The 26,080-nt window shown below is 41.5% G+C and overlaps 2 long non-coding RNA genes across 4 annotated transcripts; one reads left to right on the top strand and one right to left on the bottom strand.

The window, feature by feature from the left end:
- The first annotated feature begins 11,460 nt into the window (after positions 1-11,460).
- Positions 11,461-20,269, top strand: LOC138106006 (uncharacterized). Of its 3 annotated transcripts, none has more exons than XR_011148863.1 (3): positions 11,461-11,923; positions 18,767-18,841; positions 19,624-20,269. It is a non-coding gene; the product is annotated as an uncharacterized lncRNA (long non-coding RNA). The 3 variants fall into 3 exon arrangements; XR_011148864.1 differs by lacking the exon at positions 11,461-11,923 and adding an exon at positions 12,999-13,319; XR_011148862.1 differs by lacking the exon at positions 11,461-11,923 and adding an exon at positions 18,168-18,593.
- On the bottom strand, positions 13,507-18,045 carry LOC138106007 (uncharacterized). Its single transcript, XR_011148865.1, has 3 exons — positions 17,918-18,045; positions 16,938-17,185; positions 13,507-13,786 (listed from the first exon to the last, which is right to left on the bottom strand). It is a non-coding gene; the product is annotated as an uncharacterized lncRNA (long non-coding RNA).
- Positions 20,270-26,080: the final 5,811 nt, after the last annotated feature.

Genomic DNA, 26,080 nt, shown 5'->3' with positions numbered 1-26,080 from the left:
GTGAACAAGAGCAGTGGCCTGCAGAAAATGTCCAGAGCTTTTCCTAGCAGCATACTGTATTACTGCTGCTAAAAGCAAAGCACTGCTCTCTAAAGGACATTTCTTGTACTCCAATACTGCCTGTGGCCCCAGGCATTACTCCATTTCCACCTGGCTCTGGATACTGCTCCCTCTCCTGCTCACCTTCCCAGGTCCAACAGTCCTGTACATGTCACATGGAAAATATAGAGACTGGGACACGAGGACATGTGAGAATTGATGGACAGACCTTATTAAAGAACAGATACTACGTATTTTTTTGTCTTTTACTCCTAGGATACTCTCTGAGGTTGCTCTGCTTGGAGAAACATCAAGATGTTGTTTAAATCAGTTATACAAGAATGATATTTTGTTGTACTGATAACTGGAAAAGTGTTTCCTACCTAACAGCCTTGAATATTGTACTCAGCCTTGAATATCTCAGCCTTGAATTTTTCTTCCAAAGAGTTAATAAGCAGAGCTCTTATTACTAATGCTGTGTAAAGAACAAAGAGCCACTTAAGGGACACTCCTATTTTATGGCCAAAACTGGAATAACTAGAGCTGAACTAAAGAGGTCTATTTGATTCGAGTGGAAATAAACCTGGAATAACCCAGACCACGAAGGCCATACCTGTCAGCCACTGCTCAAAGGTGCTGCAGTGCAGCTGGGCAACTCCTCTTGGTGCTGAAACACAAATTCTGTAGTAAGGACAGGCTACAGGGGTGGTATTTAGCTCACCTATCGTGAAACACCGGCATGTTGGAAGGAGCCATCTGAGCTGGTTGCTTAGATGCCTTTTATAGTCAGTGGGAGAAAGAGGTGCTTCTGAGGTGTGATTTGTCCAAGGTACTTCCCACCTTTCTGCTGGGTTGAGCCTTATGGAGATGGAGAAGTCTCCCTGAGAGGTGCCTGTGGTTTGGCCAGAGAAATCCCTGCTCTGAAGACTGAGTCAACAGTGTGCATTGGATATGACAAAAGTAGGGAGAGGCAAGAGAAAATGGTCATGGAAAATGGCACCAATATTCCTTTCCATATGTTGAAAATTTAATTTTTGAGCCTGCCATTTTTAGGCAGTATTTCCGTTTCAAAATAAACATATATAGAAACAGGTTTATAGAAGGAGTGAAACAGCCTGAAAGGAAAACAATGCTCTAATTTAGGCTGAGCCATTCTTTTCATTTGCCCAAAGCTCACTTTTCTAATTTCATTTCTCCTAATACCAATAAAAGTATTTGGGCTGAGCCACACTGAGGTTTTCGCTTGGGCTTAATCACCACACCAAATGGAAAAAATGCCCAACCTATTACTTGCCTTTAGACATTCATTTTCCTACTCCTGTGGGAAATAGCTGTGATTACAATGGTAATATCTTTTCTGCTATTGCTTCTCCTGTTAAATAGATTGCCTTATTGGGGACCCAATCTGCATGCGATGTCCTTGATGCCTCCTTTTTGCCCTACTTCATGTTTTAATTGTCACACAGGAGCCCCTGCAAGTGCACAACTGAGGGAAAAGGGTGAAGCTCTGCAGGTATTTTTAGGAGTTGAGATCAGCTGATGAGAGCAACTTCTTCCTGGGTTTTCTGTTTCTGCCTGTGGCATGGAAATAGAGATGTAGAGTAACAGCTGTCCATGACTTATTTTGAATCCTGCTGACTTTCAACACAAAAAGCAATATTTTGGTGGTATAAGTAAAATAAAATTTGCCAAAAACTGGTTTTGCTGATGTCATATGAAATTAAACAGAAGAATCCTTCATCTAAAATTTTTAGAGTAAACAAATGTAGCGGGTTCGGTTTGAACTGGGCAGAAACACCAATTTAGTATAGTGGTTCGGTCCAAAATACTCATTACTGTTTTACCTTCTGTGAGATAAGAACCAGGAGAAATGCAAAACAGGCACCAAACTTGAAAGAATATAAAGAAGTTTATTAACAGATCTAAGAGAAGGAAAAAAAAAAAAATCATACCACACCTTCAGAACACTTCTCCTCCCCCCACCTTTCTCCCTTCTCCCAGTGACAATGTAAAAAGACAACCCTTGAGATGTTCAGTCTGTTTATCACTTCCATAATAACCTTGTTCAGTCCATTTAGGAAGAGGAGTCTCTCTTACCCATGCTATGAAAGCATTATCACAATGAGCCAGCCACCCAGGTTGGTTCTCTGCTTGCATGTGAGTCCCATCCCACGACTTGCAGCTTTTCCCACGACTGCTTTTGAGGGTCCACTCTTGAAGTTTTTTGGGGTACAACTTTAAGGTTGAGCCATTCAGAAACAAAAGTTCTCTTCACCCATCTCTGGGAGCATTTCATCTCTAAGAACAGAGGCCCTTCTCCTTCCCTGGGAGCAAAGGGTCTTCCTCATCTTCATCATTAGGACTATCTCTGGGAGCATCTCTAGGAACTGAGGTTTTCTCCTTTTCCATTTGGAGCAAAAGTCCTCATCACTTCCATCTCTCCCTGTTCAAACTTCTCATGAAATTACAGCTGCATCAGCATCTGCCTAGCTCAGCGCAGGTGCTTTAGCTCACAAGTACAAGTTGAATGCTCCACCCCCCATGCCTTCATGAAATTACAATGGGTACTCGGATATATCATAGCTTTACAACAGAATTTCAGTTTTAAGCATCTCCTCTTTCTTTTCCCTCAGGTTTTCAGCTCTTCCTAGCACTAAAAGGGTTAATCTCACCCAGGCCTTGCAGCTGGAATGTGGCTTATCGCTGTTGGTCACACGATCTGTGCCGGACAGCAGGGCAGCTTCAGCTGAATCTTGGCCGCACTGGAGAGGGGGAGCTGAGCCGCTCCGTCTGCCCACAGCAGGGATGTGGGGGGGTTCCGCAGGTGGAACAGGGCCCATCAGCTCCAGGATGGCCGTGGCCTGGCCTGGCCTGGCCTGAGCAGGGCCTGAGCCAGGCCTGCTGGCCCCTGCACGGGGCCCGTAGCCACCTGTCCCAGCACCGGAAACAAGACAGAGCTGTGGGGGGGGTGGGGGGGTTTGTCTATTCTTGAGTGTGGCTTAAAGAATTGTCCATATTCAAACTGGCCAGCCGATAGGTTCTGTCAGGTCAGGTCACAGAGGAAGCTGTAAGCACCCCTTTGCAAGAACATCACTTCTGGGACTATGCTTGCTAACCCATGACAACAAATTAAACCCTGTAACAAACACGGGGTTTATCTTAGGGATGGAAATTTTTTTTACACAGTTTTTTAAAGTAGTGTTTTCTGGAAAACAATTTTTTCATAAATTCCACTTTCTGGAGAAAAAAAAGAAAGTATTTTGGGTTATTTCAAAACCCAGAAATACATTGATTTAGGAATGCTGCTTTGTTGTCTTGTCAGATTTTGTAGCTGAAGTGCGTAGTTTTTCCTTTCTTTTTGAGCTGAGCTCCCCTGCTAGGCTCTCTCTTTCCTCACCACTCCCTGCAAGGTCTGTGGCATTGCCTCCCTGAATCTGAAGAGGGGAGGGGAGAAAGAAGGTCACTGTGAGTGACAAAGGCCATTGTGTATGTAGGAAAATGTGGTATTAAAAAAAATTCATAGGATGAGAATTGAGCTGCATCAAGACTGCTTTTGTAAGTAAAATATTCATTCTTCACCGAAGTATTTAATTTTTTAATCACTATTTCAAAAGTATACATTTTCCCCTTTTTTTCCTATCTCCATTTTTAGGTCATCAGTCACTGACACCACTCAGAAACATATTTTGTAGGAAAAAGGCCATGGCCAACCCACTGCAGTTTATGATGGTCAGCCAGGATTCATCTTAACCCAGAAAAGCCCAAAGAGCATCCTAGTGCTGGATCTTAATTTCTTAGAAACATCAGATGCTTTGCATCAACATGAAATAAGTTCTATGATTCAGATAACTCATTTTTAAAATCCAAGTCTCATTGGGAATTAGTTAAAAATGTGAATTTATCTGCTCTTCATTTATGCTCTATGCTGCAAAATTTTGGTAGTTTTAGGAAGTCTTTGGGAGAGAGGGATAGTTGCGTTCAAGTTAATCTGACTCCTAACTCTAGGTAGAGGGATTGAGGATCAGCTCCTTCATACAGTCCCAGTTGTTCTAAAATTAATAGATGTCAATAGATGTCCGTAGCAAACACTATCATTTCTTCATTGGAAAACTAGTTATATTTGTGGATAACCCAAAGAGGTTTGCCAAGAACTTCTAGGTTTTATATTTTTCTAATTAAGAAAATTAGGGTGTGCTGTTTCTACATGACTGAAATCAAGACCATTCAATACATTATGTACCTACTTTCCTGTTTCTCACTAGTTTGATGATTCTTATAGATGCTTTTGACCGTATTATTCATTATCTACCAGATGCATTTTCAGTATTTTATTACAGTTTGACAGACTAAACAGCAGTTTAAGTACAAGTATATATTTTTCTTGGTCTTTGTTCAGAGTTGCTTTAGCTCTTGTGAAGCACTGATTTCCAGCTGGGAGCCAGAGCAGTTTGAAATGTGTGCAGCAGACAGCTGAGGATACAGTTTAATTAGCCTACTTTGATCTTTTCTGTGGTGGCTGATGATTTACTACAGCTTGCAGCATGGTGAGGCAATTATGTTCATGGTCATTATGACAGCATCCTTTGAGCCAGAGTTATCGTAGAAGTAAGATTAATTATAACGGGATTTTGTGGGGCCCAGAAGCCAAGATAAAGTAATGTCATATTCAGAACACTGCAATAAAGGAGGACTTCATAATCAATGTATTGGGCAAAACTCTGGCCTGGATGAGGTTAATAACAAATCTCTTTGTAACTTTAGAGAGGAATTCACTTGCAGGCTGTGCCAGACATAGAGTAACTTGGGCAATTTTTTGGAAGATCTTAACTATGTCCTCTTGCTTGGGCTGATGCCACTGTCAGCCCAGGATATGGTAGCAGTGCTGTTCTTCAAAGCCTTCAGAATTATATTCTTTCTTATAGAAACACAGAGGAAAATTTTGCAGAATATAGTTAGGTACATGATAACTTGAGCATTTTTCTTTCTTTGACCCTTGTTTTTTACTGACAACACTTCTAGATTATTGTCACTGCTCAGATCCACTGCTGAACCAGGCTTTAGGGGAGGACCTTCCCTGACAGCTGATGTCCTACCCCACCTGCCAGGGACCACCTCTCCATGATCTGGTGCAGCCTCACTGTTTCACAGACATTTCGGGTCCATGAATTCCAGCAGCATTCAGTTTATAGATGGCAGCAAATACAGGGGACACTAATGTCAAACTGCAAGATATCATACAAATTTCAGATGTTGAAGTGCTGAAAAAGTGGAGACTTATCCTCTAAAGTCCAGCTTCAGGGAAGTTACTGAACTGAATGGGCTAGATAAGCAAATAAATAGGACCATTACAGTGGTTTTTCTCTGGATGCTAATATATTTTTTTACATATTCATTAAAAAAACTACTTTTTGAAAGTAATCAAGTACTATAGCTGCTATGGGGAAGGAGAAATGAGCAAGGGACGCTGGAAGTAGGAGCTGGCCAGCAGGCTACTCTGCAGCTCACAGGAAGGTGAGCACTCACCTTTGCCACCCAAGGGAAACAAGAATATGTGATTTAGTGCAATTCCTGGCTTATTTTTTTGTTTTGTTTCATACGGCCTTTCTATAGGTTTCTCCACTAAAACAGGTTGCTGGTGAGTTCCAGACCTTGCCTTGGTGGCTGTGATTTGACCTGCTGTGCTGGTGTCCTCGCTGCGTCAGCATTGATGTGCTAACACAAATCTCAGTGTCCTGCAGCTTTTGCTGCAGTTATACAGTTGGACACAGGTATTTCTGTCCCTGTCCCCACAAGCTCTGCCAGCACCTCTCAGCAGAAGTGTTGGGCATGGCAGGGGGTTGCTCTCCTCCCTCTCACCTGCTGCTTATCAGCTGACAGCTGCCCAAGATGAACCATTGCCTCTTACACTTCGGAAGGGAGCTGCCCTCACTGAACACACTTTTCCCAGGAGCTGTTGTGTTTTGTGGTTTCTCATCAGCATGCTACTCTCTCCTCTTAGTCGCTGATATAAGGTGGCTTAGGGGGGTTTAAGGCCAAAGATGAAAGGGCCGTAAGGAGTGAAATGCAGAAGTCCCACTGCCTCACTGCTTGGGCAGTGGTGTAGCAAGCTTTCCTCTCCCACTGTCTATGCTGGAACAGCTATATTGCAAATTTTTTGGCTTCACCCATTCATACTACTTCATTCAGAACAAGTGAAAATCTCAAAGCATCTGCCTTTGACTGCTTTCAATTAAATGCCTGAGAGGAACCCTTTGTCTTCAACATTTCAGACCACATGAGCAGTCATGGGTTAAAACCTCCCCAGGCAGACAGGAGCTGTGAGAGCCGCCCCAGTCAGTGACCCTTGGATAATGAGGTCACTGGGAGATTTCAGACCCATATGTTTGTCTCTGCCCAGGTGCTTTGAGGATGTGTAGACATGTGTCAAGGATATGTCAAAGCTCATGGACACTTCAGCAAAGCTCAAGCCTTTCCAAAATGACCCACTTGCCAGACACTACCCTCTGTGTGGCAGCTCAGACCAGGCTCCTGAAATGATTTTATTTAAAGCTTGTATCTTTCCTGATCAGTGTGAAAGAGGAATGTTACTGTATTCCTTCTGTGGATCTTGTCCTTTAAAGGATATAACTGAAAACATTTTTATTGCCATTGGAGTTTTCTTACTTTTTTTTCTTGTGGCTTCTGGTAGCTCCTGGTGTCTGTGGCCAACATACATCTTTTCTCATATCAGCTGTTGATACAAATGAGTTGCTGTCGCAGTACAGGGTTATACTGCATTGCTTTGTGGGATTGCCCTCGTGTTTTCTTTGGGTTTTAGTTTTGCCAGACTTTAAAATGAGAGGAGCCCTCTGTGCACAAGGGCAGGCATTCCGATTTTAAGGGTATTAAATACAATTTAAATGAATCCTGTGATGTGGACAAAGGGGCTTAGTGCACTCTGCAAAATTTGCAGGCTGCAAGTGTCAGACTCACCTAAATGTCTCCATCACTTAGGGCTGAGTGCCTAAGTTGACTGGATTTCCAAATGTACCCAAAACCTGACTCCTACTGCTTGTAACACATCTTGTGAAACCAGGCCTACAGTGTTTCAGTTCTTTGAAAGGATTCAAGTCCTGCGCTTCACACAGGAGTGGGAGGGGGGATTAATGCATTGCCCTAAAATTAATGCTTCCTATCAGCTTTTGACTGATATCCAGCCTTAGAGGGGCTGTCTGAGTGCTCAGCATTGATTTTGGGTGTCACTCCGGGGATTGTCCTCTGGCAGTGTGGCGTTGGCCAGGATGGCGAATGGTAACACAAGACAGCTTGCCCAGCCTGGACTCAGGATCTCTCGCAGAAGTGGTGGTTAACTGCGTTTAAAATCCCTCCTCTTTACAAACAGGAAAATCTGAGGGAGCTTTAGCAGGATGTAACTGCAGTTCTACAATGTTAGCTAGTATTTTGCCAGACTTGCCTGGAGGTGGAATATGGACTTCATAAAATCTGTAAACACCCTCTGCTCCTGCTCTGCTCCAGCAACAGCTCTCATTTTTCATGCTCCTTGGAGACAGGGTGGCCCTCAGTGTCCTCCACACACTATTTGAAAGCCAGACATCTCCCTCCTTCTGCTCTCTTTTGCAACTGGTAACTTTTGCAAGAGCCTGGCAGATCCCTACCTTCTGAACCTGCTGCCAAACATTAGTTGGAGGCTGAAACTTCTCATGCAGGTCCCAGTGAGGGAACATGGTCTCACAATATAATGATAATAATTATTCTTCAAATTAGACATTGCACTCTGCAGATTTGCTCATTGCTTTGCCTCTCTGTTGGCTGAGTGCCTAAAATAACAGAGATTGTCTGCAAGGCACTACTACATCTTATTTTAATAACTCACTGCTTTTTTTTTTTTTTCTCCAAAGAAAAATTCTGATGGACCCCCTGGTTTTGACCACATTTTGTAGATCTATTGGATTGTAGAAGAACAAATGAAAAACATTCACAGGAAGGTGTTGTGAGAATGGGTAACTATTACATGCCTGCAAGGTGACAAATTCTGGCTACTGTGTACACATGAAAGGAGCAGGAAAAGAGAGTCTGGAGACCTGTCCAAGAGCAAAAACTGGAACGGAGCCAGGTGGTTTTGCTTGCTGCTTGGGTAGCTCTGCAATGGGAAGAAAATTGTTCCTTCTGGCCCCTGCTTGATGATTTGAATTAGTTTGATTTTTTCAGGTGCCAAATGCTGCTGGAGAGGGGTACAGTTATAAACTGTAGGAGGGATGGGAAGAGAGATACTCCATAAGATGCTTCCAGTCAAGTAGATCTGGTTGAATTTACCATCCATTAGGACAGTGCTTCCAATGTTTTTAAAATTTTTTTATTTAATGGATACTTTTATTTCATGGGGTTCAGTGCTGAAGCAGAGCTAACTCTAACCAGTACCTTGTAGGCACCTGAAAGCTGTAGGCTCCACATTTCTCTTCACAGAAGATTAATGCTATGTCTGAAATGTAAGCAGCCTTTTGGGTACAACATCCCAAAATCTCCCACAGCAGGCACAGCTTACAGAAAATTTGCTAAATCACCTAAATCTTTGTAGATCTTGCATGCAATCACCTTTATGGCAGATCCTCACATCTTCTTTGTCCACACACAATTTGAGAGTTAGCTACAGGCTGTCTGATTATCCCAGAGGATTTTCTGAGATCTTAGGTTATTTTTGTTTTTTGAAAGTGTTCTGTGCAAGTTGTTATTATAGTTTCCAAAGAGGAAAATGCTGTGTAATTACACTGTTTGTCTGTTATTCCTGAAGTCATGAGCTGATTTGATCCAGATAAAATATGAAGAGCTCAGTCATGTTTTTTTCTGCTTGGCAGAAAAGGCTACCTGGGTAGCAAAGTGGCAGGTATGGACTGGGGGGTGTCAGAGCACTGGCAGCAGATGCTGCTTCTGCCTGAAGAGTTGTTGCAGAAGAAAAGGATACGGAGCTGAGATTTAGGGTGGAAATGCAGTCAGTAAGCTCTTGAGCCCATCAGTGAATATGAGCAGGTGAAATTAAGTACCTTAATGCCACCTTTACTCAAAGTAAGTGTAGAAATACCAGAAAGGATGTGATGAGGAAAAGATAAGATAGGGAGAACAACTAACTCTTCTCCTTCTATTTTTATCTCTGCCTTGTGTTATATGATAGCTTCTCTTCTGTAACAGGGCAAATATTTTCCTGCATCTGGTACAGAGATTCTGATTTTTCCAAGAAGATATTATAAAACCAACATAATCTAATGAGTTGTGCAGCCTGGGCCATTTCAGACAATGAACACTTGTCAGTTTAGTTGAGGTGCCAGGGCTGTAACAATCAGTGAATGAATTCCAGCAATGTTTTGGACAGGTTCCTGCTTCCAGTTGGCATTCACTCTCCTTTCTAGTTCTCTGCTTGAACTCTTGCATAGGAGTAAGGCATCAAGCCGTTACTGATTTTTAAAGCTGGTTCCCTTTGGCACCAGTTGCACTTCAGCTGACTTCTACAAACAAACAGAAGGTTTTTCAAAGTTTTGTGGAAATTTGGAAGGAGTCTCCCATTCCTCACTGCCTGTACTTTGAAAATAAATACACCGCTGTATTTTCCTCTACCTAACAATCCATAGTCTTTGCCTCTTCTGGAGCTGACAGTGGTTTTCTACACACGATCCTGGGTGTGGATTTCCTTTCAAACTGTTTTTCCCTTCTACCTGAAGGTATCCCAATTCTGAAACAATCAGAAAGACTTGAGTTGTCAGACTGATTTATTTCTTTGTTGAGATACTAATGAAATGAAACAGGCACAAGCCAAAAGTTTCCATAATCAAGAGATTAATATTAGGCTCTAACATTTTTATTTAGGCTAATAAATAAATAGATATGAAAAAATGCTGCATGGCTCCCAGCAGCTGTGTTTAGGGTTGATGGTTTTGAGTCCTCAGTTCCTAAGAAAAAAGAGTTTTACCTACATACATAGGTCCAGAGGTGTGTGTGCTAAGTGTCTATATTTAAAATCCTGGCCATTGTTTTAGTTCACACCATCTAATAGGTAGGCATATTCCAGCTGCCAGCGTCATGAGTCTGATGCTAAGATCATGCTAAAATCATGGCCTAGAATTGATTAATCCCAGTTCTTTTCCAGTAAGGAAATCAGAAGGTCACTGTCACTTTCAGAGCTTCAGCTTTCTACACAGTTTTCCATAGCACCTTCTTTCAGCTGCCCAAGTGCTGTACAACTTCCTGTAACTATCGTCATAACAACTTTTCATCAGGGTGAAAAAAGCACAGTCTGTCTGCAGTATGAACTAGAAACCTGTTTTACCCCACTCAACAAACAATCCAAATCTACTCAAAACTTTATGGGCTGCCACAATTGCTTCATGGACAGAGCTAATGGGGGGGTTGATATAGCTATAAAGGATTGTGCCGTAGTGCAAACGGGAATCACGTGGCAAAGTTTTTGAAATCATAGAAAAAAAATTAATAAGATTTCTCTGGAAAATATTTGATAGAAGAAAGCTAGAGCATTAATTCAGAAAGGCTGAGATTGTAAGATGCCAGAACAATCTGCTCTGCTGTGAGATTTCCATGGAAGACTTCCAAAACCTATGATCCAATCAGTAACATGTGATTGCCTCCTGCTGAAGACAGAAACTACTGATTCTGGGTCCAGCTTTTCTTTCTGATTTCCAGTAAGTCAGGAAGTGATGTGGGCCAAATGGTCAAGGGCTGAGGAGCTATTTTAATGAGGATCACAAGCTGATGCCAAGCCAACATAGGGATTCCCAAAAAGTGGTGTGCCAGATGGAAATATGCACATCCTGAAGGAGAAGTTACTGCAAATATGTGGTGTCTTTGGAAGATGTAGACTCTTAAGGGAGACTGTGGGTTTTCCATCCTCTGGAGATATTCAGAACTGGACTGGAGAGTTCTCTGAATCCAAATTTGAATTTAGTCCTGCTTTTCAGCCAGGTGCTGGACTAAATGATCTGCAGATATCCCTTCCAAACCCAGCATTTATTATGTTAATCTTCTTTTATTTTGTGTGCATGTATGTGTAATTTCCTGGGTTGTCTAAGTTCTAGCCTTGTCATCTTGGTCAGTAGTAAACTAGGCCACAAAGCCACCTATCAGAAAGTGTCAACAAGTATTCCTCCTTAGTGGGTTTCAGATAAAAGTATGTTAAAATGGGAAGGGGAAGATTGATGGTGTGCTGCGTGTTAGTCCAAAAGAGAGCCTGGAGGTCTAGCCACGGACCCGTCTGCACTACGGCAGGCACACACTCACAAATACAAGCAGGCAGACAGGGTATGCTCCTCACCCAAAAGAGCTTCCCCGTGAGCTGATGTGAGCGCATGCAATGGCAGAAGCAAAGAAGTAAAAGAGAGGGGACTCTGTGTGTGTTCCATGCAGAGGTTTATTCTGGTGAAATGACAGGGACAAAGAGCCGGAGAGCCAAGGAGCTGACAAGGGTGCAGGGATTTTATAGCGGGGATAGGAAAGGTGGGGAAAGGGATCACATTAAATGGGATAGACACAAGTAGGCGGGGTTGATGGTAAGTAAACCAATGGGAACAACACATGGGAGGGACTTAGGGAAGGATCCAATGGGGCATAGAGGAACAAAGAACTTTCTAGAACGTATGCATATTAAACAAGGAAAGTGAATATACATAACCTTATATATAAAACTGGGAGGGGAAACCATTAACCTATTGGGGAAAACATGCAAATATCAGAACAAAGGAATCATGAGTTCTCACTGTAACTGAAAGTGATATACTAAACTTAGGTTTAATATATCATTCAAACAGTTGGCTGTCTGAATTCTCATCAGGAGACAGAGTGGCTGGAGCCACTTGCACCACCACGGAAGATTACAGAGGATTTTGTAAGTAGTCAGTTTGACGGCTGGGAGAAGGAGAAAAGGTAACTGAAAGGGACAGACTTTGGGAGTTATGTCACCAGGTTCAATCTCTCAATTATCCCTATCACATTTCTACTGTAGTCACCATTATACACAGAACACATGATGTAATCAAACTAGGGCCTTGGGAGAATGGATGAGCTCAGTTCTTTTCCAATTGTATTTTCTCTAGCATTGGTCAAGAGTAGGGCATTTCTGCAGCTGATGTCTTCACTGGACCTCCATGCAGCAAAACCAAACAGCTGAGTGCTCAAGGTCACTAGGCTTCTTTGTTGCACAAACAAATAACAGCTTAATGAACTTTTCCAGGGCAGAAAAGAACAGCTGGCTCTATTTTTTTGGAAATGTTGATAACTATGTTTGTCAGAAAATAAGAGTGACTGTTGAAACTGTCTTTTCTTCTTTACTTTTTTCCTCGAGATTCATAGGTTACAAGTTTGGAAGGCACAATAGTGCTGATCTAGACCAATGTCCTATGTAACTCACATTTCAGGACTTCCCTGAATTCATTCTCATTTTCCCTCCTTTCTTTAGGGAAAGACAAATCATGATGGAAATCTTCCTGGTGAGGAAACCTAGTAAACTATGCTTACTTTTTCAGTAGTTACTTGCTTTTCTAGTGAAAAATCTGTGTATTTATTTTCTAGATTGTCTAGTAAGCTTTAAGCTAACAGAACTTTGTTAAACATCTGAGGAAGTTTCCATCATCTGCTCTTGTTCCTCATGGAGGTTGTTACTAATGCAACTAAATTATCACTTTAATGAACTGAACGGCCGAAGTTCTATCCTGCATGATCCCAAGACTCCTTCAAAGTTGCTGGTAGGGGTAGATGTCTACATTTTCTGTCTTTGGGTATATTGTATAGTGCAAGTCTCCTGCATTACTCAGACAATATTCACTCTGTACCAAAGGATTGTCCTACCCATCTCCTTTTTTTTTTTTTTTTTTCAAACTTGCATGCTCAGTACATGTTTTTTAAGGTGTTTTCTTTGATTTCTTAAGATGCCTGTAACCACCAGATCTTAGAGAAATGGGAACATGCTGTGGCTGCTCTTATTCCTGCTGGATTTTGCAGTTTGAGCAGCTGTGGCCTATAAAGAAGGGTGAGGGAGTTGACAGGAGTGAACCTCTGTGCTAATTTCAGAGCTGCCTTTAAAGGTGAAAATAAGCCCTGCCAAATTTCTTAAACATTTAAGCCTTGATGAAGCTCTACTCAGACCTCATGACCATCCTAAAAAATGGGCATTGGTCTGGGGTACCTGGAAGTCCAAAATCTTTGGGGATCACCATTGGAGGTCCTGTTGCTCATATAAAGGTGTCTGGGAATGGGAAGCTGTGTGAGCTTTCTCTCTGAGTCAGGTCTGTGTCTGAAGATTAATTTTTTCCATGCCTCTGCCAGTTTTCCAGATCTATTCTTGAAGCTGTTACCCCGATAGTAAGAGTAATACATTTACAACTATTTACATTTTTTTTCCAGAAGAATTAAAGTAGCTGTACTTTATTCCTTCCATACAACTCCTTTAAATTTGCCTTCTGGTCTTGCTTCAATTTGCTTCTAGGCTTGTAGGAGATGAAAGGCACTTACCTTTGCTGTAGAGAGAAACACAAGGAAGGAGGAAAAATCAGGCAGGGTGAGGAGCTGTTACTTCATGGCCAGAGGAACATCTCCTTTGGGATGCAAAGGGCAGGGCTTGTGGATAGCTGTTGTTGGGATTCACTCCTGCCTGAGCAAATCTGGGTGAGAGGTAGGAGGGTGCCCAGCAGCAGAAAGATCAGTGCCTGGAAATAGGCACCCTTCAAAGTGGTGCTTATAACTTCTGGGTTACCTGTACGAGTATGGAAATAATAAAGTTTAAATAAGAAACCTTTCCTACAGGGAAAACTATAGGAGCCAATAGAATAATAAAATGTAGCTGCTTGAGAAATCTCTTAGAGTTCTTTATACTGGTATCTCCCACTCCCTGTTCATTTTTGAGTTTTAACATAAGACTTGATTAAAAAACCACAGCCAGATGGTGAAATAACATTGTGAAGAGGTGTCAAGTGAAGAAAAATGAAAGAAGGAGGGGAGATGCTATGTTAATTTATCCAGGGAATATGACTGAGATTATTACTGTCTCTTTAAAAATGTGATGTAATTCTCATAAGTTTCCTTTTTTTTTTTTTTTTCCTTTTAGTTCCTCATTTTCTCAGCTGCAGCTATAGAGGAATTGAAAAATGAAACCATTGTTCTGATCAAAATTGCTCAGGCAACTTTGGAATCAGGCTGCTTTGTTGACAGTTTAGTAAAAATACAGTGGCAGTTCATGTATGGGAAAAGGGTTTCTTATTTTGAGAAGAATAGTTGGCATATTATGGTAATTACATTTCTCATATGAGTTTTGGCTTGTGTTCCATACCGACAATTTTGGTTGTCTCAGTGAAATAACCACGTTTTATATTTGCTTTGTTGGAGAATTAAAATACTGTCTTATTATTTCTTTAGGTGATTGAATAGAATGGAAAAGTTATGAGAGAGCCTGGCATATGGTCATTTAAAATCAAATCTGTGTTTCCTGACAGGATTCTCTTCATGTACCTGTGAATGCTGGGCCTGAGTGTGTTGAGTATTATAGAAATGTCAAATTTTACTAAGTTTCATAGACTAGAGTAGCACAGGAAAGGAAGTGAAACAACCACAGAGACAATTCAGAAGATATATAGACAACGTGGGAAAAAAAGAAGTGTCAGAGGAGGGATGTACCAGACCAAGTACTAAATTGGAGCAAAAGCAAATTAAGACCAAGTCCTGCCTTTGAAAGGAGCTTGAGACTTTAGGGCTCCTAAATATCAATTATGATTGACCGGGATCTTTAATTAGCCTTACACCTGGATTTTAGGGGTGAGAGAAGGCTATCAGGGAGAGCAAGAGGTATGTGTAGATATTGTAACAGTGTTAAGGAGATGCAGATTACTGGGGATTGTGTTAAGCATTATGAAATACCCTAATTTGTCTGGAGTAGGCTGAAGGACAAGTGGTGCTGATGACAGCAGCACTCAGGTTTTCCAGGGTGTGAGTGGCTACAAATTTCTTTGTTGAAGTAACAGAATTCTCTATACCTGACACGAGGAAAATCTTACAGAGAAACTCTCCAGGTTCAGTAAGATAAATAAATGCCTTAAATAGAGGAGAGAGAGGTTTCAAAGTGTGGAAAAAGGGGCATCAGCAGTCATGGAGGTCAAAATGGGGTGGAATGAAGTGCAAATTGCCAAATGCACCTGAGACACACCAGAAAAGGATATTAAAACAAATAACAGAAAATTATTTAGTGGTATAGGACGAGTAATGACTCTGCTATGCAGTGAGAATTTTACAGGGGTTAAGGATACAAAATGTGACACCGAAATGAAATGAGTACTTGGATTCAGTTTTCAATAACAACTATGGCACTGGTGATTAGGTAAAGTGTAACAGCCAATGGGAAAGAAAACAAGAGAAGTTCTACTACTAAAAAACTACACCTCTGATAATATTGAGGATGGGAGAAAATGCAGTATGACTTTGGCCAAGGGGTGTAGCAGCTGTGTAAATGGATAAGCTCCTATTTAAAAAAGAAGAAATGCAGTATGTCCCAGATTTCAGGTTTCTTAGTGATCTATATGGGAAACACAGACATGCTGCAGGATGGAGGGATGAACAGAGGGTTTCCAGGGTGGGTGAGCACCCAGGCAGGCAAGAGAGGAGAGAGGACTCATGGAAAGGGCAGTATCTAGGGACACTTTGAAAGGAAGTGACACTGCAATGTATTTATATTAATGACAAGAGGATATAAAATAAGGATGTGCTGGTGACATTTTGTAGTTTCTTGAAGCTGAGAGGTATGTCCAGTGTTGCAGGGCATGTTGTTACCTTGAGAAGAGCTGGGTGCCCTGGCAGACTAGAGTTACAGAGGATGTGACACTCAACTACTCAAATAAACGAGATTCAAACCTCTGTCCCTGCAAACTAAGAGAAACTTCTGCTAATAAACTGGGGATTTGTTACATGTGTAGGTTCACAGATTAGCTATGGGATGCTCACATAGCTAAACTTAAAAAAAAAAAAAGAAACTTGTTCTGATGTAAGAAATACAAATCCTCACAATTTTAGGTGAAAACCAAAATTAATGCAGGCAATATCACGTCTCCAGAAGCAGAATTCTTCAGGCAGCTGAAATGTTGCTCTGCAGATTTGCTATCTACTTAAAGATTTCCCATAATTTGTATTTTCCAAAAAGGGCTAATCAGTCCATAAAGTATTACATCTTCTAAACTGTTTGTATAGCATTAACAAGTGGGGCATTCCCTACTTACAGTTTTTCCCTTTATAACTATGCTTAGTGCACATTTTGTGTTCAAAATGTCTAGGTTCCTTTAAAGCCAGAAAAAAAAGAAAGCTTTTCCCTTTGACTCCCGTGATAGGATTTTCTCATAGCTTTTCCTTCTCCACAAGGTTTAACATGGATTCCTCCCTTTTGAACTGATAAAACACAGCTGGTTATGCTGTCAAACTGCAAATATCAAGGCATGCTGGCTAATGGGTGAACTTTAACCTGAAAAAGGAAGATATTCAGAGAAATGTGCATTTCAAAATGTAGATGATATCTGGACATTCTCTTTATATTCTTTGTTCAGAAATTCAGCTTTTACATTTTTGTTCATTTCTATATCCAGGATCATAAACACACACAGATTCTGTCTGCATGCAGCAGGTAGAGATACATGTGCTTATATTTTCACTAATACCTCATCTCCTTTTGGGACTGTTCTCTTGTGTATGCTGTTCCTTCCCCCTTGTCATGTGCTTTCTACTATGCACTTTCCCCCTCATCTAAAGACTTGTGTAACCTTCCCTACTGCTGCTCTCAAACTCTCCCATTTCCATTTAGGCCAGCCATCCTGGCTCTGATCTTTCTTCAAAGCAAAATTTCTTTTCCCTCAATCAAAATCACACTTTACCTGGCTCTTCTTTTGTAAATTTGTGTTTTTGCATCATGTACTGTTCAACAGTGTTGTCTCCAGGACATTGGCTGTCTTCTGCTCCTTCTTCACACATGCTACCTCACAAGCAGTTGGGATTTAGAAGCTGCTGTTCTTTCTGTCCTGAGTTTCTATAATTTCTTCCCTTTTCTTCTATTTTTTCTTCCTAATTCTTCCCTGAGATGTTCCCTGCATTCTCTTCTGTGGTTTCACTCGGACAAAAAATACTCACACAAGATGCATATTACTGATTACAAAGATGGCATTATTGACAAAATTAATTGCACTTTTAATGTCTCACCCAACTTCAGAGGCCTAAAAGGTAGCTGTTCCATCTATAGTGAGATGAATACACCCTGGCTGTGAAAAAGCTATACTAGTAAGAGAAAAATTGTTCACAGCATTATGTTTCTTTCTATCTTGCACAGGATTACTGTAACTCAGGTCATAAGGATTATGTTATTTAAAAGTATATTAATCAATTTATCCCAAAAACTCTAGAAAAAAACCTCTATGATCTCCAGCAGCTCTTGGTAAAACTCAGGAGACATAATTGTTTAATGGGCTGTCAAATAGTAAAATAAGCTCTGTGAACACAGATGACCATCACATCCCTCACTAGGTTATGTTACAAGCACAAAGCTCCCTGACTTTGCCTTTCTTGTATATAAAAGGGAAAACATACATTTAGAAAATGAACAAAACATTTTAAACTATTCAATTAATTATAAAATTAATTCTAAAATTAAGTCAGTCCCTTTTGCATTCTTCTTTGCTTTAGCTCAGTGATATAAGCTTCCTTCCTAATCTTTTTGTCCATAATCTGCCTGCTACTCTTCAAAACTTCTTTTTGAAAGTGGAGTTTCCACATAAAATTATTTTAAAGTCAGACACTTCATTCTTTTCCCTTTTGCTGCAAACTAGGCTCTGCTGCATAGCTCGGGTAAATTTCTACTTACCGCTTTCTGCCAGATAATTTTGCAGTAATTTTTCTATGTCAAGAAAGATTATTTTACCTCTGCCTGTTTTTTTTTTCAGAGTTGCAATAGAAAGGCTAAGATTGGTGTGGATGCAGAATGCCTGGGTGTGCTGCCCCTCAGCTGAGAGGGCCTCCCAGAAGGGCCGGTGTTAATGGCATCCAGATTAGTAGTTCATCAAGACCCCATCACATCCACCTGCAGTTTCATGATGTGCTTGGAAAATCCAGCTTGTAGAAAGGAGAGCAGTGCTATGCAGTTCTGGGATGTTATGTTTAACAATTGTTTCCTTTGCTTTCTAGACCTGATGAGATAGTTCTGGGAGCAGTTCCAAAATGAAGGCTTTGTTGGGGTTCAGTAAGAAAGGCTCTGTGTTTCACAATGTAGTTTTGTTCCCTTATAAAAACTTAAGAAACTCACAGTAACAACCTCAAATCGTGCTGCACACAGTATGATTTTCAGAGCTCCCTCTGGGAAGACTTCTGCATCATTTTGCTGTGGCAACCAGATATTAGTGAAGAACCCATGCAGTGAGTGTTTCTGCAAACTGTTGACACAGCTCACAACAATAGATCTGTCTGCTCACTCATGAAAGTTACACAAAGCCAGGAAAACCTTCAAGCAACAGTGTGATTAGTCTTTGCTGTAAAATACCCTGGTGAGGAAGTTATTATTAGTGAATACAGTAAAAAACTGCCTTTTTATAAAAAGTGTAGCTTTTGCAAAATCTTGTTTCAACAGAGGCCTCTCAGGATAGTTAATAAGCCTTACAAATAGTTGGAAGGCAAGTTGAAGTGAGACTCAAGTTGGTGCTTTTTTCATGCTTACAAGGTAAAATGAGACCTGGCTGACATTCAGCTATCCAGGAATACGAGTGGTCCTGCTGGCTCTCCTTCACCAGAACAGGTGAGCTCACTTGGACCTGGCAAGAGCCAGCTGTCCACCAGAGGAAAACACAGGGCAGTTGTATAAAGAACTTAGCCAGCGCTACTTAGAGGAAAAGGGTGAACAAGCAATCCTGAAGCCTCTCCTGTACTCCTTGGAGAACATTTAATTCATGCCACCAATTACAGCATTTCCAGGCAGCAGCAAGTCTAAAATCAGTATAACCTTTACTTTATCTCACCACCAGTGGTGGTCTCAATTCTTCTTGTGTGAGATAACCAAAGGCTCTGGGAAGTGAGCTGAGGGAGGTCATGCAGTAAAATATGAGTAATACAGGTTGAAAACTGTCTGTAAATAGCCCAGAGACAGCAGCAACTGGACATAGTATTCTGAATCTAATGCATTTCTAATTGTCACTTAGAGGAAATCATGCTGCTTCTCTTTTTGGTGGATCTCATAATGTGTTCTGTGCCAATGTATTAAGTTTGCATGGCTTGGTTTTTGGTAGTGGGGGGAGGAGGGGCACAGAGGTGGTTTCTGTGAGAAGTTGCTGGAAGCCATCACATCCAGCAGAGCCAATCCCTGATGGCTCCAAAGATGGACATGCCACTGGCCAAGCCTGGGCCAATTGTAAATGATGGTAATGCCTCTGTGATTGGCATCTAGGCCAATTACCTATCTTCAATCCTGGCAAAACCAAAAAAAGAAGAAATGATTGCTATTGGACTCCTTTTGGAGATCTGGTTTGGCTGTGACACTGTGATATTCAAACTTTTTTTTTGATCTTGCATATTTTCTTGCAGAGTCCTACAGACATTTGCCCTGACTGACACTTTCCCATGGAAAACAACCAAGGCCACCACTTGAGCAGAGCTGGGGAACACTGGCAGCATCTGGGGAAGGATATTTCCTGCACTGTGTTACCAGCCTGGCACTGGATGACTGATGCCAAAATATTTTAATTGAAAAAGAAAAAGGTCATTTTTCATACCAATATCAACCATCAAGAGGGTAAACTCTTTGCTTGTCATTTTGTGCTGAGTGAGCCAATAAAAACATCATCAGCTTTCTGTTGCTCTCATGGTGCCCTCCTCTTCAGCAAACAGCAGAGTAACGTTCAAACAGAAGTCAGTGTTGTGAGGAAAAAGAAAAGCTGACTTGAGTGTAATGGTCTGTGATTTTTTTTCTGCAGGGTTTCAATCCCTGGAAAGATTAAAAATGATTGTATCTCTACTACAGGACTGCAGAAGGGTTTAAGGGAATTACGAAACAATTTTTTTAAAGTAGGCCTTTTTACAAAAGGTTTAACAAGCCTGTGATATTTCTATTATTTTATTCTTATCACATGGTGAAATACTTTTCTGTTAGAGTGGAAATAAGATCTTTTTGTTACCAGTTTAGTACTAACTCTCAGTTGGGCTGTCAGTTCAAACAGCAGGGGAAACAAAAGCACAGTGCTGCCTCTAGGAGGTCCCTCATCTGAGAGACATCTGAGGGATTATGAATCAAGTGAACAGATTTACAGAAGAAATCAAATTATTTCTCTCAGGAAAATTTCTGTCATAATCATTAAAGTCCCTTTCACACAGTGGAAGATCAGGTAGGATTGTAAGAATTGTACATTCTCTCAGTTTTGGCATCTCTTTTTAACACTAATTTCATTTCTTGTTAGAAGAACTTTTCTTTGCACAGCTGATCTCAAATGTCAACAAACTCTCCCCTGCTAGCAGCTCTGTGCTGCTGTAAATCACGTGGTTATTGCACTTTGGGGATGTTTGAAACTCAGTGCCCATGAAGACCCATTTATATATGAAAACCATCCACCACTTTCACAGGCAATCTGACAGATGGATTCTGTCTCCATAGGTATCAAGTAACCACTCCATCACTTAATCATTTATTATAGTGATAATCACCATGAAAATTTCCCAAAGGGAGGCTTCAATTTTTCACTTCTGAAGCCACACCAGAGGAATTGAGTCTGATTTTAGTATTCGTGTCTTCTCATGAACTGTTCTCTGTATCCTTGTGCTCACAGATAGGCATGAATGAAAATTAGATGAATGAGTACTTATAGAAAAACAGACTGTAATAATGTACTGGAGGAGGAAAGGAAATTAAACGAGAGAAAACTCTCAGTGACTTCTGGTGACCTGAGAAGGCATTGTGGGATCCATCACTGAATGCGTTTCCATTGTACCTAGGTTATTTATCTGAAGACAGATCATGCAGAAAGAGTTTTCTTAGTTTTAATATTTCATATCTGTGAGTTTCTACTGCTGTCCAGACACATACATTGCAATGTTGACCAACAAAAACAACCTGGACTGAGCTGCAACCTGCAGGTCACAAGTTAATGCGGTGCCATTGTCTGGTCCAGGTATTATTTTACAAAGAGGTGAAGACTGTGCATGTTGTGAGTGCCCAGCAGGGGATGGTGGTCCCTGGGGACCCACAGTATTGGGCTCAGAATTGTGACACCTCATGATGGTCCTGTGCTCCTCCACAGCTGTTCCTTTTGTGAGTTCTGGTCCATGTGAGCTTAGGGGATGCTCAGCCACTGACTGCAGAAGGGTGAGGGTTCCTCCCTCCCTGATTCCGTAGGTCAATGATGTCACTTGCAGGGTCCACAAGTCCTGTGGGAAGTGGTCTTGCCCCTGGGAGCTTTCTCTTTCTCATGTGGAAGGTTAGCTGCCAGACCGTTAAATTAATTGTTTGGGGGTTTTTTGCAATTCTTTTATAATATCTGGATATTAATTTAATTTTTTTAGTATCCATGCTGTGTCAAGGCCGCCTTACTATCACGGCATAGGTTCGATGTCCCTTGTCACTACAGAGAAAGACAAGCGTTCTGAATTTGATCTTTTTGCTTTGGCAACTGATGTCTTCTACCACTACCTGCCTTTTTGGAATTTGATTTTTGGAAGCTTGTTTGTGTGAGCAGAAGACGATACAGAGTCTCATCCTCTTGACTCATTTGTTCTCACCTGGGTGGTGGCTGTGAGAGAGATCCAGTGCTGGTTCCTGGTACTGTCCACTGCGTTTCAGCCCTCAGGAGTTCACATGCTGTCAGTTCTCACTGGAACCAGATTTGTGCCCAGTCATTTAAATTGTAAGATACTTGGCTTCAGCAGGAGCACATTTCAACAATTTGTTTGTAAAAAGATTACAGTAATGTTTTTCTCCCTTTCCCTCGCTTCCCTCATGTGTCATCTGATCCGTAAGACATCATCAAACCCCCTACCTTACCTGCACATGGAGAGCTCGTTTCCTGAGCATTTAAAAGCCACTAAAGAACAGTCACACACTGTTATTTTATTTTATGTTTTGTGCAGTAGGGATTGAAATGCTTGGCTTTTCCCCCAGAAGTTTATTATTCCATTGTAAAAGTAAAGTTGAGTGAACAGAGCTATTAGTTCAAAATGAGGGGCAAAGATTTCAACAATGAAATCAGAAAATTGCTTAACTGAAGGGAGATAGAGCCAGCTCTGCCTGGAAGCCAGCTGGAAGCCAGTTCTGCTCTGTAATAGAGTGGTGGGTCTCTGACAGGATCCTGGTGCCTCCTGCCTGTGACCTCCTCCAAGAGGTTTGACTTCTGCAAGGCTGTGTATGGTGCTTTGTGCCTGATGGCTTTGAGCCATAGGAAGCTGTTGCTGTGTAGCTTGTGGGAGCAGGAGGACTGGCTCTTCTCAGTCTCTGTGTTGCCAACTCCCTCCTCTCTGTGCAATGCAAAAGATGTTTCCTAGCTGTAGTCAAACTGCGATAATCTCAGTGGATCCAACTTAATGTAGTGAAAAAAGCCTCAATTTTCACCATGCTCTTATCTTTAAAATTTTTCAATTCTGGGCTTTGGAGAACTAGTAATTTTGACTAAAATACATAGCATCACATTACTGAAAACTACTTTTTGCTCTGCCTGAAAGAATAACCACAGAGAGAATGGAACAGAGGGAAAACAGGGTCTACCTATTTCCAGCTGGAAAAATGGACTGTTGGATGGGTGAAAACATGATGGACCACCAGGCTCACTGGGTGTTAATCCATGTCTCAAAGTCCATTTGGTTAATAAGACATGAAGCACTTCACACAGGCAGCTTGGTGATTCACACTGACCCTGACACTGGTCATATTTTCTGAGCGCTGCATGAGGAAATGGAGTGCAGTTTTAGAAAGTATGGAGATAGCACTAAATTAGAAGGAGGGATTGAATTGCTGAATGGAAAAGATTGAAGAAGAATGCAAATGATTGTGAGGTTGGAAAAATTTCAGCAGAGAGGTGGAAGTTCTGCACATGGAGCAGGATGATCCCCGGCACCAGTTGACCCGACTGTCTGAAAAGCCACTCTGCGAGAAAGGACCCAGGGCTGTGATGGACACCACATGGTGTCAAAATTACCAGTCAAAATTACACTTACACAGGAAACAAGGCAGGCTGTCCGCTGGGCTCCACCAGAGGTAGTGTGGCCAGGAGGTCAAGGGGAATCTATGTTCCCATTTGTTTAGCACTGGACATGGAGCTGTGGGCATCCCAGCTCAAGAGGGATTTGGATGAACTGGAGAGGATCCAGAGCAGAGCTCCCATGGTGGTCAGAGGCTTTGAGGACCTATGAACTGAGCTTGTTTGATGCAGTCGTGGCTTCAGGGTGATGAGCCAGCAGCCCACAGCTGCTCCAGGAGGAGTTACAGGGATGACAGAGTCAAACTGCTCTCTTATACAGCATTAGGAACAGTGGGCAATGCCCAACACAGCCTTGGGGGGAGTTCACATTGGTTATGAGCAAAAAACTGATTCAGCATGAAAGCAGTGTGGCAGTGGAGCAGGGACCCAGAGAGCACCATCCTTGGAGGTTTTGAAGTTGTAGCACACCTGACATAGCATCAGCTGTGCTTTGACAGGACTGATGGGTGAGGGACCTGCTTAGGAGCTGGCTTTTGATCTTGTACTTACTGAAGCCAGTAGTAAGGCCCTGCCAGCTGAAGGACTGGAGGCTTTTCCAGCTTCACCTTTAGCCAAACCAAATGGTTTGCTGTTCCTTTTGCTCATGTGTAAAATGACTCTAAAATTATTTTATTGTGGTTGAACAGAGTAATATAGAGTGACCTGTTTCAAACTTTGCAAACCATGGCAACAGACTGTCAGGTTGGGAGACTAAGGTATACTGAAGTGTTAATGGCTTCTGAAGCAGGCAGGAGAGTCAGGGTAAGGTGGGAGAGACAATGAGGTGAAGGGGGTGAGACCTGGCCAGGGGAAGGGATTAAGAAGTATATAGATGAGGCCTAACTATAAAGAGGTGGGGTTTGCATGAGGCATAAATAGGAAAACAGTTACTCTGAAACAATCATGTGAGAAAATGGAAGGGTTTAAGGTGTGTAAAAGGCTTTCCAACCTCAAGCTAGTATTTATGGCAATTGGGAAGAAGGACTTTTGTTCTTTTGCATATCAGTTTTTAGTAATTATAGACATTCCTCTAAATTTGCTAGAACTATTCAAACATAATGGCATGTTGCAGAGTTTCACAGGGATCTTGTGAAATATGCTATGTTATCGGATTATGCATATTGCAAGTCAGTGTTTAATGCTGGCTTGAGGAACTTAAACTAGAAATTTGCTCGTGGTCATTGAACACAAGACTTGTTGAGGTTTCTGGATGCTGTGGCTCTCCTCTGGAAGAGCAGACATACTCTGGGAGCTTTGCAAGGGTGTCAGATGGGAAGAGACAGAAGAGCTGAGGCTGCCTGGGAAAGGCACCAGCCCAGCACTGTGTCCATCACTGGAGCTGTGCTGAGAACTGGCACAGGCTGCGGCTGTGGCTATTGTGTGCTGTGAATGGCTGCTTCATGCTAACCAGTCTGCAATGGCTATTTTTAATCCCAAATTCTAACATGTGGGTTTTGGAACAGTGCTTGTCTTAAAAGTGAAAGAAACCACAGAGCAAGGGACTAAAGGGCTGTTTTGAAAAAAGTCTGGAAGGGAAGCCATGCAGACTGGAAAGCTGCCCTGATAAAACCCAGCTTTAAAGCAAAAAAAAAAAAAAAGAGGGACATCTCCCGAAGAAAAGGGAATAATCCTTTTTAAGGCTGCCTGCCAGAGTAATGGATTCAAGGCTGGGTCAGATGCTGGGGTTGACTCTAGCTGTGTATAATGATGTTACGTTTTAATTATAAACTTGTTAACCCAACATTGCCTTGACCGATATGAATAAGGAATATAGCTCAAAGAGTAGTTAATATGAAGTTAGAGATAGCTAACCAGCACTATGTTCTTACAGAGCTGAGGGAGAGAGCTGTAACCCGTGTGCAACTTGTGAATAAGAGGCATTCTGGAGTAGGTGTGTAAGTGAATGTGGTCCTGTCAAAGTCGCATTTTGGAAGGGGATTCCTTACTCCATCCTGCTGGCTGAGAAGCTCTTCTGAAGCAGGCTGCAGGCACCTCCTCTTCATTACAGTTTGTTAAAAATTAATGATTTCTTCACAGCCTTGCAGAAGTCTTTGTGAAATTCCAACCCTGACTGAAAGTACCTGGATTGCAGCAAGATGAAACTTGAACAGAGAAGTGTGTTAGTAGTATCCAGTACTGTTCAATTACGAGTTTAGTAGTCCTCCAAATTGAAGGACATATGTCTTAATGTTGTGGGGTTTTTTTGTCAGACATTTATGTACCTCATTCCTTTTAGAAATGTTCACAAAAAGAGATTTTTTAAAATGTATAGGTTGTCTGAAAAGTTATATTTGTCTATGCAAGAAGCTTAGCTGAGGCATATCTGGAACATATGTGTTAGTCAGGGACATCTTGGAATACTGCACTGATTTCCTATTTACAATAAGGCAAGCTTTGGCCCCAAGTGCTTACTAACAGCTTTAGCAATGGGTATAAATAACAATTACTTGGATAACTCAGTGAGACCTGACTGTACTCATGAGCCTTTAATGTTTCTTTTTTTCTAATTCTGTGGGATTTTTTGTAATGTGACATCCCAAAAGAAGGTAAAAGTATCCTATGCTTAATAATGTGTAAACATTACTGATTGGAAGAGAATTTTGTCATTAAGAAAAAGACTCTTCCTCTTCCTTCCATGCCTGGGGTAATCTTTACCTCCCACAGGTTTGGATCTGATTTTTTTCCGCAAGACTCCTCGATGATGTTTGTACAGTATTTTGAAGCCCAGAGTTAAAATATTATTGCATTTTACATTAAGAGGAAAAGAAGGAATCAATCTTTTTTCTTTTTTTTCTTCTTGCTCTAAAGAGCACTGTGGCAAA

Source organism: Aphelocoma coerulescens, chromosome 2 (genome assembly GCF_041296385.1).
Source record: "Aphelocoma coerulescens isolate FSJ_1873_10779 chromosome 2, UR_Acoe_1.0, whole genome shotgun sequence".
Taxonomy (NCBI): Eukaryota; Metazoa; Chordata; class Aves; order Passeriformes; family Corvidae; genus Aphelocoma; species Aphelocoma coerulescens.
This window is presented reverse-complemented; position numbering and strand designations above follow the sequence as displayed.